At 33.2% G+C, this 18609-nt stretch overlaps 1 pseudogene; it reads left to right on the top strand.

Annotated features, from left to right (window-relative positions):
- The first annotated feature begins 15988 nt into the window (after positions 1-15988).
- On the top strand, positions 15989-18118 carry LOC109448486 (nucleophosmin; annotated as a pseudogene).
- The last annotated feature ends 491 nt before the right edge of the window (positions 18119-18609 follow it).

Here is an 18609-nt window from a genome sequence, read left to right as displayed (position 1 = left end):
AATCTTTGTACAGGGACTGGGGGAAAAAAATATATATATATATATATATATATATATATATATATATATCCGTTTAACATATTTTCTAGATTGTTTCCTAATATTTCTCTGATTTTTTAAAAATAATTTTCTTCAATTTCTAGCCCTAAACATGAATAGCCCTGCACATGTCATGGTACCATTAAAGTCATTTTAAAGAAGAATGGAAAGTGGGGACTAGAGGTGGATACCAGGGAGTGGAAATGCAGAAATGTGAACACTTGTGTGATGGGCTGTCACCAGTAAGGTTGTAAAGTCATGACATAAGCCTGAATGCCTTATTGGAGTCTCCAGGTCACTTCACAGTCTGCCTGTACCTCAGGAAACTACGCTGTGACTGAAGGCCTGTTTAAGTCAGCCAATTATTTTTGAACTTCTATCATGTTTCAGGAATTATGCAGATGAATAATGCATGGCCTGTCCCCTTACGTTGCTTATAGTGTAATTTAAATCAGGCCAAGAGATGACAGTAGGCAGTTTTAGGCAAGTGCAGTGATAGAGCTATGTACAGGGCACTTCTGTAGCTTTGAAGGAAGAGCTCAGAAAATTGTTCCTGGAGAGAGCACTACCTAAACTAAGATAAATTACAGTGATGGCAGCGTCAGATTCACTTCAACTGAGGTTAATGATATCAAGCCAGTATCTATCCCTTAATGTATGCTTGTGCTCTACCTTTACATACATATTTATGTGTGCCAAATGCACAGGTATGTGTATGCGTTTGTATATGTGTGTATTTGTAATATATATATGCACACACACACACACACACACACACACACCTTCACATTATTTTTAGTGTTTAATTGAAACATGGGCTTTAGGAGATAATGGAAGACTCTAGTCTAGTTTGGCTCTTGTTTTCAAAATGACCCCTGTGTACCATTGTGACAAGAAGAAGTCATAGGGGGATTGTAAGTTTTACTCCAATCCTTCCAAGTCTTTCAAGGGTTATGTTCTGCGTATTTTACATGAGCCTAGTTCAATAGAGCCAAGGGCACACTAGAGATGTGCTGTCAGAGGGTGTATAATCTACAAAGCATTGGCCAAGGTTTTTGAAAGGGCTGTGTCACCCTGTGGTCACCACCAGAGGGCTCAGTAGGAACTGTTCTTTGAACAACACTAGAGTAGTTACTGAAACAGCAACTTGAAAATGTTTTGTGACAGAAGGGGCTGGGGGAACACAAGAGACATAGGAAGGCTTAAAAAGATGCCGCCAGGAGCAGTTACTAGGAACTTACTAGCCAAGGAAGCATATGTCAGCTTCTGGAATTCCTTGTGTTGGCAGTTGCTGCTGCCGTGTGCTTCACCAAAAGCGTCTGCTACATTCTGAGGGAACGCTGTGGGAGCAGTAGGAGAAATGGTCACTCAGAGAGTGGACTGGCCATTAGTTTTCAACACCCTAATACAGTACCCTTAAAACCAAGGGAAGGATTGCAATGTGGGAGCTTTCTTTATATTCCTAACAAAGAATAGATTATTTCACAACAAGAGAAACTGGAATAAGTAGGATTTTCAAGTGGAAAGATATCATTGTAGATAGGATAGAGGTAAAGTCTGTCATTTGTCCACCCACAGATGTCCATCCAAAAAATAGGGAGAGTAACTCCTACTTCTCTGTGTTGTTTCGAGTGTGTACTCAGAACATGTATTTTGTTTGTTTGTTGTTTTAATACTGGGAGGTAGAAAGAATCATGCTCCTCTGCAGATGTCCACATCCTGAACCCCAGACTCAGAGAATACATCACCTTACATGGCAGAAGGAATTTGAACATGTATAATAATTAAGTTAAGTATTTTGAGATCAGGGGATTATTTCCGATTGTGCTCGTGGGACCCATGTAATCACAAGTCATATTAAAGGGAAGCAAGCAGGTCATAGAAGAGAAAAAGGAGATGTCATGACAAAGGTTATGAGGTGTTTTGAAGATAGATAAGGAGCCATTATCCAAGGAATGCAGGGATCATCCAAAAGGTGGCAAAATAAAGAAAAGAAATTCTCCTTTGGAGTCTCCAGAAAGAATGCAGTTATGCTGATACCTCGATTTTGTCCCTATGAAACTCGTTTCGGAATTCTGACCCTTAGAATTTTAAGATGATTAGTTCATGATAATATTGTTACAATAGCAGTAGGAAACTAAGCCAAACCATTACAATATCTATTATAGTCAAACTATTCCATAGGAGGATATTATATTATTAGTAATTGTTTTATATTGTATAAAATACTTGTTTAGCAATCAATAACACATTAGTTTGTTAATTTATTAGCTACAATTTATGAGAGCACAGATACATGGGATAGTGCTTTGTATATAGTTTCTATACCTCACACCATTATAATCAGTATCATTAGTATTTTTCTCATTTTAATTGGCAGTATGACATTCACCCTAAGTGCTAAATTTATTCACCAAAATCTTCACTCATTAACAAATATGTAAAATAAATTGTGTGGTTTATATGTATATTTGTAATAAATATCAGTTGTGCAACCGTGTGTCATAGTTAACTTCAAATTACCATTTATTTAGTTCCTGTTTTGACATACATTATTTCTATATCCCCCTTTCTTTTAACACAGACTAGTATTGTTATTTTTTTTTTCCTCTTTTCTGCTATTTAGAATCAGTATGAGCATCGAAATCTATTCTTTATTAATCAGGGTTCTGGTTAGGATAGAAAATGGAAATAATGGTTGATTTCTCTTAAGCCTTCTTGCGACTTTGGATATTCAGCATTTCTTATTTTTAATCCTCAAGTAATTTTGACCTTAATTTAATGATAGCAATTTATTTTCCTGCCTTCAGTGTTCTGAATTTACTCATGGTCATTCCATGGAATCTTAAAGGGACAAGACCCTTGTTTCTTGTAAATATTTTCAACTATGTTACAATGAAAGAAGCATGTTAGACAAAGTTAACCAGATTTATTTATATAGTACATATAGACAGTGTGTTCCAAAGCTCTTGACCATCTGGAGATTAGCATATGGCACGCATACTAATTGTAGCCCCTCCTATAATTCACAAAACAGCTCTTGGAACCTGAATCTAGCCTGTTTCCATGATGATCACATTTTCTGAATCAGAAATTGAGATTTATTATCCTCTGACATTTTTTTTTTCAAATTGCACATTTATTTCCGTTAAAAGTTTTCAAAGATAAAGAATTAACTCACAGAATTAACCTTCACATTTACATGCTTCTTTAATTGTACCACTGCACTCTCTTCCCTTTCTTTACCTCAGGTTAAGCATTACGAAGGCTAAGACAGTCAGTTCCTTTTTATGTTGACAGTACAAAACAACTTACTGGAGTATGGGAAAACTCAATGTATAGATAGAAAATAAATTTAGTCCACCACTTTACTGTAAGAAATGCAATTATATAAAATGGGATGAGCCATCATGGGGAAAAAGACGCACACAAAATTTGCTTGTATAGAAATGAACAGTGCATTATTAGTTATTTATTGCCTGCTATTTATTGAATGTGCTTTTAACTCTAAAGAACCAAATTATCTGGTGCCGTTTCCCCTCTCACAATCATACATCTGATAATTAAATGTGTACAATTGTCATAGCCTGATAAGTTAGTGTCTCAATTATTTATTTGTGCCAAATTTGTTCTTCTTTCTATTCTTGTGCTTAGATTTCTCCTTATGTTGATAAATGCCTATTTACTTTTTATTTAAATTCGATCCAAACATAGAGTTTCTCAGTTTCCACTTTTCTAGAAGATGTTCCCTAGCTCCTTGAACACATGCTGATCTATTTTACCTTGACCTTATGTTGTTTGTAGCTATACCCTTTATAATTACACATCCTAATTCCTTGATTACCTATTGCCTAGTTATTTTCTCTAACTACTTCCTCTCAGCAAGTTCTTAGTTTCTATTTTAGTAAGTTAAGTTTCTCAAGAATAAGAAAGTGCTTTGTTCCTTTTAATAAAAGTCTCATGTATAATAACTACGTATGTTTCATGAGGTCTAAGATTTTTGTCTGCTTTATTCATCTCTGAATCATTACCAATATCACAAAGTAGATTTCGATAAATACGAGTAATCAGTGAGGATGTCGATCACTCTATTTATCTGCGTTTCATCAATGTAGTTTCTGAGAAGCTAGGTTTACTGCACCAAATATAGGAATCATTACAATTTTACACACTTCTCCATATTAACAATGAAAACAATGTTTGCGAATGATGCCTTGGTCCCATCTCTAGCAACAGGTCTATCCGTGTTTCATGGTCTCCTGCTTGATTTGTCCCATGAAATTACAGTGTGCTAGGAGACCAGGTCGTTGGCAGTAGCAGGAAGGGAATAGCCACATGCATAAAATAGACTGAAAACTAGTAGCTCAGGAACTGTGTGAAAACATCAGTACTGCAGAGTTCCCTTCGTGTAAGCAAATACAATTTTAACATCTATAATTCTTTAACTGCTTTCAACTTAAAAGCAGAAGAACCTAAGTCATTTTTTTAAATATTATGGAATTACTGTGTATACTATAGAAAAGTTTAGACCATCCAAATGTGCTTTTCTTAAACAGAAGGTAAATTAGATATTTAGTTTCATTCACATAAAAACTGAGAACCTATCTCCTCTATCTATAATCTGAATGAAAATAATTTAGGAATGTGAGCCTAGCAAAATTAGCTTTTAGTCATGATCATTAACTCTTAGAAACTGTTAGAAGCTTCGCTACTCATGAGTATAAAAGTTCACATCTAATGATCATCGATGATGCTAATACTAAATACCATTTATCATGCTTGGCTCATCTATAAAGATTATATTTTTGCAATTGAGATTCAGCAAATGATCAGTTTCTTTTAAAAAAATAACAAACTTGATAATGGAGAGAACTTTTTATTATGTCACTCTGATTTAGTAGGTTGAATTTGTTCAAAATCCTGAGGACAATAATAACACTCTAAATAAGTATAATGCTGTATAGTGGGAAAGAATGAATCTTTTCCAGTTATCGGTTCATCTCAGTCAAATGAATTAGAAAGTATTCTGTTAATTGTAATGTTTCTTCAATGTGAAGATCGAGAAAGGGACCCAGGATTCTTACTAAACATGGTCCTAAGCTCTGATGTGCCCTAAAACTCTATGTTCTGAAGATCTTATCTTAGACCATAATCATGAGTGCTGAACATAATCTTTCTGATCTGAAGCAACAGAATGACAATTGTTTCTAACTTGGTTAAATATGAGATTTTTTTTTTTTTAAATCAGAAAATGACAACTATTTAAGACTGCTAAGAGATAGTAGAAAAGCAGGAAATAAAAGCTATTTTCTTTATCTCGCTGGTAACATACATGGGTTTTAATGAAAACATTAAATAAATCCCTTTTTTTAGTTTGTAAAAAGTGTCCCAAAGATAATTTAGATATTTTCATTATTTTCTTGTGGTCAAACTTATAACCTATAAAACAGCCCAACAAACAAAGCACTCTCCAGTTTGAAACAATATTATTCTTTATATCCTAGTCTTCATTATTATTTATGATTGTTTGATTGTTTCTTCCCCATGCTTTTTTGTTTCATACTACATTTTTGTTTGCTTGTTGTTTTTTTAAAAATCCTGGCATCCTTTTCAGCTTTCCTGGGAGTTTAGAAATTCTCTTTATATTTACTAGTGCTATTTTTTGGTTTTAGTTTTTGACACGGTTGTTATTACTGTTTTTAATAACAATTTGCTTTAGCATTGGGTTGGTAACTTTATGAAGTTATCAGCTAGATAACAATCAAGAAAAAATGACCATTTTAGGTAAATGTTTTAAAATTTTAATTGTTTTTCCTAATTTTTAAAACCATTGAAGTACTTCAAACTTGAATCCATTATTTGAAAGAGTTTGAAAATCATGGAATTTTCTTTTTTTTTTTTCAAGTTATTAAAATTCTGTAATTGAAATATAACTGAGTTTCCACTTGTTGGCCTGTCCTACAAGTATTGGACTTGCCAACACCTGCAATCACTTGAGACGATTCCTTAAAATAAATCTGTCTCAGTTTCTCATTCTCTCTCTCTCTTTCTCTCTCTCTCTCTCTCTCTCTCTCTCTCTCTCTCTCTGTCTCTCTCTATCTCTATCTCTTTCTCACTCACTAAATATATATGTGTGTGTGTTGTGTGTCTCTGTATGTATATAGATGTGTGTGTGTGTATATATATATATATATATATATATATATATATATGTATATTTTACTGGTTCTATTTCTCTGGTGTTAAAGGACAAACTAAGGCATATTAAAAAATTTAAAAGCAATTGGAGCAAAAATCTATTCAAATCAGGCAGCATCCAATCTAGCAGATGAAGAGGAGATCCAACGAGCTTTACAAAATGGAAGACTTTTATAGGCAGATGGGAGCAGGTTATACTAGGCAAAAAACAAACAAACAAAAACCCTGGTAGTTTATTGCAAGATTACTTTTCTTAATGAGATGACAGCGGTCTATCAGGCGTGTCACCTAACTAGTGCTGATCAAGCAATTATTGACTGACTGGCTTACGATTCCATTTCTGAGAAAGCAAAAACTGTAATTAAGTCTTAGTTTGGTGACATGGGGTTTAGCCTAAGCAACTCCATTTGGGCCCTGTTGTCTTGTTTTTAACACTAGAGATCCTAACTGATAAAACCTGGTTATTTGACTCAAGCACAGGATCAAAATTCTAATAAGAGCCAGCTTCCATGTTTGCAGATCAAATGAATTAACGTAAACAAGGAAATTTCATTAAAAGTATATTGTATACTATCCTGCTGGCAACGTATAAACTAGTAAGTGTCACTGGGCATGCTCAGTTCTTTGTATCAATTTTAATTCAGCTTTCTATTGATTCTAGGGGAGTGAGGCACTAATGGTAGAGGAAGTTGTTTAATGTTAAAAAAGTTTTCTGTCCTGAGAAAACTAAAACTGGTACAGAGACATAAAAAAGAAAAGGTGGAAAAATCAACATGTCAATGCAAAACTAACTTTTTTGGATCCTCTCCAGTTTTGTTGTTACTCTCCTTAGGTTTCTGCTACTGCTACTTCCCTATTCTCACTAGAACCACTAGTGCTTCAGAAATGTTCTCTTTTGTTCTTCAGTCTGTTGTATCAGTGAAGATACTGCTAGGCTATTGCTCCAAAGGTTGAGCTTTAAGACAAATACACCAAGCAAACAATTTTATTTTAAGTTCTGAAACCAATCAAAACAGAGCGTGAAAGAGGTGGATAATTTATGGAGAGAAATGTGCATTGAATTTACCCAAGAATGTAGAAATTGTTTTCTATGAGCTTCTTTACTCCCTCAATCCTGATTTTTTTTTTTTGTCACTTTTATTTGTCATAAGGAAACAGACCACCATAGTATTCTCATATCATCAATTGACCATTTGCAAAACAAAAAACAGAAACAACAAAAAAATACAGGTAAAAATGCATGTTAGGTTGAAAATAATAAAAGCATTAAATTATTAGAAATGTACAGATATTTTGTTTCCCAAAATCTCAATGTAAAGAATTTTATCCTATCTCCCAAAATAGCCAATTGTAAGCTCTAAATGCTTGTACTTTAAGGTAACAAATAAAATGTAAGGCATATCAAAAGGAAGCATTAGGCACTGGCATATATCCATTTGTTGTCTATTATCTTAATGTTGTATTAATTCTATAACAGCAAATTTAGGACTTTATAACAAGTGTATCAATTATTCCATAGCTGATGTTTTCATGTGTCTTATTTTCCCCTCAAGGGATAGATGTCTAGATATTTTTGTCTTTTAAAATTACCAATTAATGTCAACATCTGCAGTTTCACATAAAGTCAACTCACTTTGAGCAGAAATATTGAGAAAGTAATTAATTTTGTCATCTAAGCATTTTAAAATCCTTCATTTGTGAAACAAAACTAAGACACACAAACAGGAAATAAAAAAGCAGATTTGTGCACAAATATACCCAAAAGCTCAGATGTTAAGTAGAACATGAAATTAGCCTTGCTGTGAGGTGGTAAAAGTTTCTTTAAAAATATACATATCATACCACCTGTATTTTATTTTTTTTAATTTGCCAATCATTCCATGAGTTATTGCAATACTATAAAAATTGGGAAAATGAAAAAAAAAAGAGTCAGTTACAGTGAATTGTGTTATTTTTAGGGCAATATTAAACACTTAAAGCAGCAGATAAACATGTTTTGTCTAATGACTTTCAAGTCCAGCATGTATCTTATTATTATGAAAAATGAGTTTCCTAAATCCAAAGATTCTGCTAGATTACAGCTGACTTGGTGTAAAAACAATTTTGGAATTTAGATCTAAGAATCATATTTGGATGCTACCATGACATTTTAATTGTTTTATTGAATTAGAGAATGTTACATTCGCAAAGATTCTTTGAGATGATCACATATTTTCAAAATTAGATATTTGAAGCCCCTTGTTGCAAATTTTTAAAAATATTATATATTGTATGTTGATATTTACAGAAAACTTCCAAGTATAGTACTCAAAAAATTCCATATGTTCTTCATGCACTTTCTCAAAGTATTAACATACTGCTATATATGCTTTTTGCTTTGTATGCTTTCTCTTGTATCTATTCAGGTGTCTCTGTATATGTACTATTTATTTTTCCTGAATCACTGGATGGGACATTATAGACTTGATTGCCCTTAACCCCTAAATACGTCAATGTTTATTTCCTAAAAACCAAGATGTTCTCTTAAATAACCACAGTAGAATTTTCAAAATCAGGAAATTTAATATTAATTCAGTATTATTATATAGCTAAAATCCATATTGAGATTTTGCCAATTGTCTAAATAATATTCTTCCAACCAAGATTATGCATCACATCCACTTGTCATGTGTCTTTAGTTTCCTTTAGTCTGACACAGTTCCCAAATCTTTCTTTGTATTTCAGACAATGACATGTTCAAAGAGTTCAGGCTAGTTATTTTATTGAATTTATTATAATCATTTATTGTTTATTGTCGTTATTTATTTTGAGGCTCAAATTGTTCCAGATATCACCAGTTTAAGCCCTTTCAAGCTGACTCCTGTTCCTTTTGATCTATTCCCATCATTTCTTTTAGTTTTTCCTTATTTTCTGACACATCAGGATACTCCAGGATTAACTTGTTATTTTTCAGACATATCTCTGGATTCAGATACTTCTTTCATAGTTTCCCTTTTGTGAAAAATGGTATTTAGAAATCTAGATCTGGGTACTATGTGCTCATTACTTCTGGGTTTGTATTGCTTTTCAGTCCTCTTAGCTGACAGAGCTAGGGAATTGTTGAACACACACACACACACACACACAAACACTCACACCTGGTTTCTACTTCTATATCTACCTATCCATATATATTAGAACCTAGGATAACCCCAATTCCAATTCAACACTACAAGGTTTATTCTATCTTTTCACAACTCCCTTGTCTGACAAAACTGATCTCATCATCCACAATATATCTACTTATTTTCTCAGTCCTAAATGTATAGAGAAAATAGTTACAGAATTGCTAAATTATGTCTCTGTGAAAAAGCAGTCTACTAACTGCTTTCTTTGTTTTTAGCTGAAGTCATATAATTCAAGTAATGTGTTCAAAATATACTTGCTTTAGTTCTTTCTTCTTTCCCAATCTTCCATGTGGTTCTGTTATTCATTTTAGATACAGTTTGGTTAACTTGTTTCTGTTTCATTCAATTTTAAGAATTTCTCCAAAACTTTTTCACTTTAGTTTTTTCTTTCTCTTTTTGAGCATGTGAAACATTAGCATGTTTTCAAAATCAGAATGATACAAAAAATATAAATTTGAAGATGTGTCACCCCCCCACTGGCTTCCCTCCATTTCTCCTTCCCATCCATTCCTTATAGGTAAACAGCCTCATTAATCTTCTATTTATTCTTCTGATATTTCAGTTGTTGTGTAATTTCCAATAGCTCTACTCAGTCAGTTTTTCTAACATGAATTCCACTTGTTTTCTACTACGACAGATTATTTCAGTAGTTGAAGGATTTTGTTTTTATTATTAAGGTATAGAGGAAACCACATGTGTTTTGGAGTGAACAGAGCAGTTTTGAGTTTGGATTTAATAATTTTTATTTACTAAACTATGCAAGATTCTTAGGTTTTTGATGCACATTTTTAAAAATAAAAATGTTGTCAATTTTACAAAGTTGCATGTGTGTGGAAAATAATATATGTAATTTGCCTAATACTCAACCATCTCTATTTATAGGTTTCTCAATAATTGACAGCTGCCATTATCTCTAGTACTAAAATCATTTCTCACAAAGTCAAATGCATGTTGTTTTTTTAATTATATAACATATTATTCATTAACAAATCTGTGTAACAGGCTACCGATAAATTGTTATTGAATACTCAAAATGCACCTCATTTTACTGATGAGAAAAGTGAGGTTTAGAAAATTGTGTGAACATCTTATTTAACACTATGTTAATGTACGATCCAGGCCTGAACAGTGAATTATTTTCAATCTAGATGATTTCCACGAAATCTTGCTAATCTTTCACTGGGGGATAAAATGACATTTTTTTTTCTCCATGTCTGGAATTAGACTATTCTAAAATAGCTCCATGAGTCCTATTAATTTAAAGAATTTGAAATCTACATTAAGAGACAAGGAAAGTGCTCAGATATTTGCTCCCTATATGCAGCCCATACATGCTATGTTTTTTCTTAAAAAATAAAACAGATTTCCTGAAATGCGAATTCACATATACTTATAAAAAATACTGTATACTGTACTTTTCAAAATATGTATTTATATTTGGAATTTTTATATTTATATTTGACAGTAAAAATGTCTTTGCAGTAAAATGAACTCATAGAATATGATAACATTACTAACATGGGTATCTAAATATGCTGTTTATTTTATGAAGTATATAATTTATCTCTTAGTCTTTCTGCTTGACTCTACAGTGTAGAAATAAACACTCGACAGCACTACTATTGAAATTTCAAGAGATTCCCTACTTTAACATTTGAAGGGCATTTACAAGAGAGGTAAGGTCACTTGAATCCCCAAGTTTAGTTTTGATTCTAAAAGCACTCAGGTTCACCTCTGACAATTTTTCTCAATTAGGAAACACAATAAGGTTTGTAAGTAGTATGTACCCCAGGAAAAGTACATTCTGCCCTGGTCATGCAAGCTTTAGTAACATTCTAAATAGAAAGGTTGAAGGAATCAAGTCCATTTTGAAGTAATTTTGTAAGCTGAGGTAAGATCAATCCATTCTGCAACAGGAAACTTCTAGACCATAGTTAAAATAAAAGCAGTTTGTAAAGATGATGTAACACTACAAAAATCTATGCTTTGGTCAAGAGAAAATAATGAAACTTAAAACATTGCAAAGACAGTATTTCATCTAGTTATCTACTGTGAGTATGCATGTGTGCACAAATGATATTACAGAAGTGATCAGCTTCTTTGTATCTTTTCCCTAGATCTTTAGCCATGAATAAGAATCTTCCTTAGTTTTAGTGGACAATGGTTCATTCCTTCCTTCTTGCACCACGTTTTTTTTTTTTTTAAAAAAAACACTTGATTTGTACGTATATACATATATATGAGTTTAAAGTCTGGGGTGTTCAGAGCATTTGGCCTCAAAAGAGCACTGTATTTTTCCCCGGCCACACCTTTCTTTCTCTCCAGCATTAGAACTGAGCAGGGAGCCCAGGATGCCAGCTTTTTCTAGAGAAAGATGACTTGAAACTGTCAACCAAGTATTGGCAAATATTCCATCCTTGTGAGTCTATTTGATTTTCATGTCTTTTTTTCACTTACATAGTACAAGTGAATGTTTATACTAGAAGGTTTTAGCTTGAATGAAAAAAATATATTTAATAAATGTTCATCATAAAAGGTCATTTTTATTTTTTCCATTTCCAATGAATAATATAAGCAAGCAATGATTTGGCAGAATAGAAAAGCTTTCTGAAACCCATGGTCAGTGAAAAACTAAATGCCACCCCAGGGTGCATCTTTATGAAAACAATTAACAAGATTTCCCCCCCTAGAATTAGATTTCTCCATTTATGGAAAATAATTCATGCAGATTCAATCTACTGAAATATAACAGTATTTACTTAGCTATTTTCCTTAAAAGTGGTTTTAAGTCTTCAATAGAAATTTCTTGAGTCAGGAAAATTTGACTCCCCGGGGAACAGTTTAGGAAAAGAAACTCTGGAAAGCTGAGTTAAAATAATTTTGGCTCATGAAGTACACTGTGATCGTTAACTTGAAACCCTTATCACAAGGAAATCCAATATTCAAAGCAGTATTGGTAGAAAAATGAAATGAAAAGGAAGTAACACTATTTGAAGTGGATTATCAGTTAGAATTTGTCACAAGCTGAAAACAGTCCTCATTCTGAACCTTTTATTTCTTTATTTCCCCTGTAAGACTATTATATTAGCAGTTGCATTGTGGATGCAGGTTTTCTAAATTAATTGTCCCCAGTGCCAAATTATTTTCCTGGTGGTGATTTAAACTGGAGGGGAGGCATGCTAATTCTTTCTGACTACTGGAGACTATATAGAGCCTCACATTTCCTCTCTCTCTCTCATCCCTCTATCCCATCCTCACTCCCAATCCCTCCCTCATTCACAATGGACAGTTACTTTTCAGGAGTCTCTTTTCAGAGGTGACTGAGTAGAAAAAGTATGGCCAATATAAGCTTCAATCCTAAATTTATCTCCTGCAAGTTTGTGATTTTAGTAATACTTCACTTTTGACTGTTTTCTTCTCTTTTAATGGAGAATAAGAATTATTTTTTAGGACTTTTGTGAGACCTAATTGAAATAACATATATGACTCATTCTGCTTAGGTTTGGTAAGGAATAAGACTGATTACCTTTTCCTTGACATAGCAATGAGCCATGAAAAATATATCAGTAACATTACCAGGCCTCACTAAGTTCAAATACTTGTTATATGCACTTGCAATTGTGTGTGTGTATGTGTGTATATGTGCATATTTGTGTAAGTATGTGTGTGTATATCTGTGTGTGTATCAGTAATTGACATCTACATATATTTCTTCATAGTACCTAGATTGTAACTTACGTGATAATAGAAATTTATCTTCATTTAATCACACCTTAATCAATGACCTTGAGCAATTCTTATCTCTTTATTTCCACATTTGTTATGCTATGATTAGAAAATCTTCCTTGCCCCTAAAGAGACATAAGTGTAGGACATTTTAAAATGTTGAAAGAGGATTTATGATCAAAAAATAAAATGTAAGTAAAACCTACGTTTATTTCTAGCACAAGTTTTGAAACTGTTATGATTGCAGAAATGTTACGGAAGATACCAGTTGTAAGGTGTTAAACTGAAGTGGAAACATCAAGTTGATGTGTCTTATTTTTTCATTTGGGTTACAAAATTCTATTAGATTTCAATGTCAAGGCTGTATGACTTATGCTATGCTTTCAGAAATGAGAATATTTTATAAATTGTCTATGAATGTGTTCTAGACTCCACAGATAGAATTGTGAAATTGCTTACAAATACAAACTTATCTCAGCTCCACATAAACACAGTAATTGAAGAAGTCTAAAGTTAGATGGTTAAAAAACTATCTGTATGTACTCCAAACAACATTCTTTTTTTTTTTTTTTTTTTGGCCTTGAGTTACTCTTTATAGAGACAGCATTCCACCATTTCTTGATTTGAATGTAATACACTTAACGTTAATGAAACTTACTTCTTAAAAATAGATTTTAATTGTTTATATGAACTATATATTTAAAACTTTACCAAGAAAGGTCTCCAATTAGAACATCCCCTATATTTTTAAATTGAGACATTATGGTGCAAGCCGCCACCTACTTTATTCTAGAAATTAGTTCTCTCCCAAATGTCTGTCAGTTATATCTAAGAGTCTCCATAGTGCTGTCTTAAACATTTTCCTCTAATTTATGTTTTTCTTGTGGAATATTGTCCATCTCACTTCTCTGCTCTGTTACCCACCTGTTATAAACAAGTATCTATGAAGTCATTTGGCAAAACTCCTTACTGTCTTTGCCTGTCATTAGTGTGGCACTGGCCATGCCAAGGGTAGTGACTGCAGATGCATACACAGTAGTTTCCAGTTCTCAGAGTACCCTGATGCTGCTTATTTAATTCAGTGCAGAAGTTAGAGAATGGCTTATTTTCTACCTTGGCGACATAGTTTGACATATAGACATTATAGCCTCTGTCTTGATAAGCAAAATATAATTACTTAATTCATGAAAACTATTTCTTTCAGTTTTTCATCTACTTTATATCCACAGATGCTTAAACCCAGTCCAATTGGTTTAAACAAAACCATGCTTCTTATCCCTCTCAGGTTTCCTCCCCCCACCACTCAGTTACTAGTTTAGGTAAATAACATGAGCAATGACAAGTAGATGATAAACAATGGCTATAATAATTAATTATTTTTGCAGAAAAAATTATTGAGGAATCATGCCAAGACTTCTATTAACAATTACTAAGATCTAGTTTAAATAAATTTCCTTGGTTACCATTGGAAGTAACCAAGTACTCAATTAATCATTTAATAAAATAAAACATATGAATTCCTTAAAAATTGTTGTATTATCCATTAGTGTATTCTTTAATGATTAGAACATTCGGTAGAAATGAACTCTCACCTTGTTAAATAATTGATATCATAATTTTACTTTCCAAACCTGAGTTTTTATCTGGCTTTTTTTTTTTTTCTAACAGCACTGCTGACATTCAGGTAACCAAGCTCAGGTTTGATCACTTCATCTTCACTAGATAGTTGAAATGAATGGTTAATTTTTTTTTTTTTTTTCAATTCACTCTATCTCTAGAATTCACTCTTTCATTATTATTTACATTTACGTCAGGTCCTAAAGTAATCTGAAAAGGGAATTCCACTATTTTAGCCTGTCTTCAGTCATTCTAACACATTGCTGTGAGGTTGTTAACTGGAAGTTGACATTTTGGAATTTAAGGCTTTGGTTGTTAAGATCCACATGCTGACAAATTTAAAATGTGATCATTGGGTGAGGGTTGTTGAAGCAGTCGAAGAAATCATGGACCTTTAGGATGAGGTTGTTAGAGACTCCTTGGATTTTGATAACAGCTGTTCATAAGAGAAATAATATAATCAGGTTCTAGAACGGTTAGTGAAAAAGGAGTAACTTGGAAATCACGCTAGTCACACTTATGGTACTTCCACTCTACCATGTACTGAACCGTTTGTCTACATGGCTAACTTTCTTTCACAAATTGTAGTATCCTTGAGTGATGTTTTGTGTATTACTTATTATTTCAGTCTTATTTCAGCATTCATATAACTATGCCATACATAGAGCATGTATATGGACAGATTAATTGAGTGAACAATAAATGAATATTAAACATGTAGGATATTTATCTGCTCCATGCTACTCATTTTTCAGATGTGAAAGTTGAGGCCAAGAAGACAAATAAATGCGTAAGACCATCAGGCTAGAGGGAAATTGGGATTATAACTAGGTTGAATATACAACCTAGATTACCCAGGAGAGTTTGGGTTTACGTTGCTATCCTGGAATAATTTTTATAGCACCACTCTTATTCTTAATATTGTCCTGTATAAAATATATGGTCACCTAGTTATAACCCAGATCTCTGAGTGAAGCCTTGAAATTTGTTTCTACTCTGCCAATTATTCCTATTTTCTGAGTAAAGTATTTGAACATCTATATGACTAAAACTATATCATTAATGAATAAGGAAGCTATCCAGATTCAGGGACCTTTATCCATGTGGGTCCTTTGATAATGGTTCAAGTATATAATATGTATTTTTCCTGATGCGATTCCATCTTGCACATCTGTTCTGCTGAGCAGTAGTCATTTATGTCCATCCATCCTCTCTCCCTCCTAAGTACACGCCACCAGCCCATGGAAGGTTCAATGGACATGGACATGAGAGCCCTGATGCCCAGAACTAGCTTTTCAGTTGTTAACTAAAGGCTGACAAAGATTATCACTTTCATGTGGATAATGATAAAAATGTGCACCAATTATCTTTAAGAACGGTCAGATTAGGTGTTGGTGCAAAGGATGAATTGCGCATTTTTGAAGCAGAGGCAATGAATTATGAAGGCAGTCCAGTTAAAGTAACACTGGCAACATTGAAAATGTCTGTACAGCCAAGGATTTCCCGTGAAATAACAAACACCACCTGTGGTCTTACAGTTTAAGTGTGGTTCAGGGCATGTGCATATTAGTGGACAGCACATAGTAGCTGTGGAGGAAGATGCAGAGTCAGAAGATGATGCAGAGGAGGATATAAAACTCCTAAGTACATCTGGAAATAGTTCTACTCCTGGAAGTGGTAGCAAGTTTCCACAAGAAAGAATAAAACTTGCTGCTGACAATGATGATTCTGCTGTTGCTGTTGACGATGACGATGATGAAGATGATGATGAGTATGATGATGAGGAAGATGAAGAAAAAGTTCCCATAAAGAAATCTGTTGGAAATATTCAAAGTGATGAAAAGCAAGGCCCTACTTAAAATGAAAAATAAATAAATGAATAAATAAATAAATAATATGAATAATAAAATGGCAATAATTACATACCTATCAAAAATTACTTTCAATGGGAATGGATTAAATACTCCAATCAAAAGATAGAGAGGCTGAATGGATAAGAAAGCAATGGCTATATGCTGCTTACAAGAGATGTACTTCAGATCGCAAGACACACACAGATTGAAAGTAAAGAGATGGAAAAATATTTCATGAAAATGGAAACAAACAAACAAACAAAAATCTGGGGTAGTAGTACTTATACCAGACAAAATAGACTTTAAAACGAAGACTATAACAAGAGACAAGGAAGGACCTAGTAATCCCACTTCTGGTATTTATCCGAATAAATCCAAAATGCTACAACGTGACAACGTGGATGGACCTAGAAGGTACTGAGCTGAGTGTAATAAGTCAGAACAGAGAAAGACAAATGCCATATGATTTCACTTATAAGTAGAATCTAAAGAACAAAACAAACAAACAAACAAAACAGAAACAAACTCATAAGTATGGGGAACATTTTGATGGTTGCCAGATGGGAGGGGGGTTGGGAGGAGTGAAAAGGGGAAGGGATTAAAAAGTGCACATTGGTTGTTACACAGTAGTCATGGGGATGTAGGGTATAGCATGAGGAATATAGTCAATAATGTAATAATTATGGTGTCAGACAGGTACTGGATTTATTGGGGTGACAGATGGGAGGACTTATGGGCAGGGTGAAAAAAGTGAAGGGATTAAGAAATACAAATATGTAGTTACAAAATAGTCATGGGGATGTAAAGTAAAGCATAGGGAATATAATCAATAACATGGTAATAACTATATGTAGTACCAGGTGGTACTAGTCAGTCAGGAGGGTCACTTCCTAAAATTATATAAATGTCTAACCATTATGCTGTATGCCTGAAGTTAGTATAAAATAATATTGAATGTCAACTCCAACAGAAAAATTTTAAAAAGGGGGAAAATATCAATAATATTGTGATAGCGTGGTATAGTGTCAGATGTTTGCTGGACTTAGCATGGTGATTACTTCTTTAGCGTAGGGAATGTAATCAATAATGTGATAATAACTCTGTATAGTGCTAGGTGTGGGTACTGTTGAATAACTATGATGTACACCTGAAACTAATATGATATTGTATGTTAGCTATATTTTAATAAAAATCTTAAAAAAGAAGAAAAAAATAAATCTGTTTGAAATATTCCAGCGAAAAATGCACAGAAATTGAACCAGAATGGAAAAGACTCAAAACCGTCAATACCAAGATCAAAAGGTCAAGAATCCTTAAAAAAAACTGGATAAAACTCCTAAAACACTGAAAGGGCCTAGTTCTGTAGAAGGCATTAAGATAAAAATGCAAGCAAGTATAGGAAAAGGTGGTTCTCTTCCCAAAGTGGAAGCCAAGTTCATCACTTATGTGAAGAATTAATTCTGGATGACTGACCAGGAGGCTATTCAAGATCTCTGGCAATGGTGGAAGTCTCTTTAAGAAGATAGTTTAAACACTTTGTTAAATTGTCCACCTTATTTCAGTTCTGTAACAGTTGATATCTGGCTGTCCTTTTTATAATGCAGAGTGAACTTTCCCTACCATGTCTGACAAATGTTACCAGGTTCCATTGCGAAGAATGTGTTGTCCGAAATGCCAGTTTAGTTTTCAAAGATGGAACTCTACCCTTTGCTCAGTTTTAAGTATGTTTGGAATGTGAAGATAGGACATAGTAGTAGTGGTGGTCATACAAATAGAAATGGTGGGGAGACAAAAATATACATGTCAAATAAACTCATTATTTTAATAAAATAAAATAAAAGTATATATATATATATATATATCCTTTCTTTTACTTAAAATATTGATATATATTTGCTATAAGCATGTTTAAAAATATCACCTTTTTAAAATTTATAATTTAAATTGCATATTAAATAAAGGATAAAAAAGAAAATTAATGAAAAGTGAGGAAAGAACACAGATAAGAA

This window comes from Rhinolophus sinicus, linkage group LG02, assembly GCF_036562045.2.
Source record: "Rhinolophus sinicus isolate RSC01 linkage group LG02, ASM3656204v1, whole genome shotgun sequence".
Classification (NCBI taxonomy): Eukaryota; Metazoa; Chordata; class Mammalia; order Chiroptera; family Rhinolophidae; genus Rhinolophus; species Rhinolophus sinicus.
This window is presented reverse-complemented; position numbering and strand designations above follow the sequence as displayed.